This window comes from Penaeus chinensis, chromosome 2, assembly GCF_019202785.1.
Source record: "Penaeus chinensis breed Huanghai No. 1 chromosome 2, ASM1920278v2, whole genome shotgun sequence".
In the NCBI taxonomy this organism is placed as follows: domain Eukaryota; kingdom Metazoa; phylum Arthropoda; class Malacostraca; order Decapoda; family Penaeidae; genus Penaeus; species Penaeus chinensis.
The window spans coordinates 17,178,751-17,179,880 of record NC_061820.1 but is presented as its reverse complement, the minus strand read 5'-3'; the positions used below and the strand labels follow the sequence as shown (position 1 = coordinate 17,179,880).

Sequence of the window (1,130 nt, the reverse complement as noted above, 5' to 3'; positions counted from 1 at the left end):
AGCTAGAAAACATATCATAAAAACATTTATTTCCAAAAGTAGACTAGATGGTAACTCTGATAATAACTTTGCCTGAATAATTACTTATTCAATTTATGCCACAAAATTAAACACATGACCATTAAAATGAACTCTGAAATAAGGAAAAGTTTTGAGTAGCTTGAAGGAAATGTGCTTCACATCAATATGATTACAACTGCATCTGTCACCCAGTCATCCATGGACATGCCCTTAAGTAAATTTTGGTCAAAATAGTTACTGTGAGGAATCTCTGCTTAAGAAATTTGATATAAAAACAATTATATAGAATTAGCTATCAATTCCATTGTCAATCATATTACCCACTCGTTTGTCCCTTTAACTCTCCACAAAACACTATGCATGAGCACGTGCTTAAGATTAAAATGGAACTGCAAGAATACAGTCGTGTTTTTAATGGCAAGGTGAATATACAAGTCTGTGTATGTTAAAATAAGAGACAAATGAGACTGAAGGAAAGCAAGGCTCCGTTACAAGATTTGCCATTCTTGCATCACTGCTGTGGAAAACAAATATCATGCGTTCCGTAATGCTGCACCAAAAAGCTTTAGTTGGCATGAAGAAACGTGAGCTTAAAAGTTAATACGGAAAAACTTTTAAAAATGTCTTCCTTTCGCACGACATCTGAAGTACACAACTAAGCATACCACGCTATTTCGATCGTGTTTCCAGCTTTTATCCTCCTATACGTTGAACAAAATTAACCTTCATACCAAGCTACAATGGTTAAAGATCGAAGCCATGAGAGAATATGTCAAAACAAGAGCGTAATTGTAGCTGAACGTACCAAAATACCAACATCCAGTGCGGGCGACCCTGAGATTTCTCTGTCGTGACGTCACAGCCCTCTGTTGGTAAACAAGCTAACCTGAGACGCGTCAACTACCTGCCTAAGCTATTTGGGGTATCGTATCTTACTCATAATTTGGTCTAATATGATTTATTCTTATATCATTTATATCACAAAAATACAATTTTGAAACATATCAAACTCAATTTATTTCTTTATATTGGATGGGTAGTAAACAACATTTCAATGGTCGTGTCGAGTACCCGTCGAAATAGTTTTTGCTATCATATTTTATTCTTTT

General features: G+C 35.1%; 1 protein-coding gene across 2 annotated transcripts in view; it reads right to left on the bottom strand.

The window, feature by feature from the left end:
* The window catches only part of LOC125029476 (ubiquitin thioesterase zranb1-B-like), a 30,229-nt gene extending 29,335 nt beyond the window's left edge, over positions 1-894 (bottom strand). For both annotated transcript variants that reach the window (XM_047619380.1, XM_047619371.1), the window contains exon 1: positions 827-894. The gene's annotated coding sequence lies outside the window, so the exon portion shown is untranslated. The remainder of the gene's footprint in view (positions 1-826) is intronic.
* Between the last annotated feature and the right edge of the window lie 236 nt (positions 895-1,130).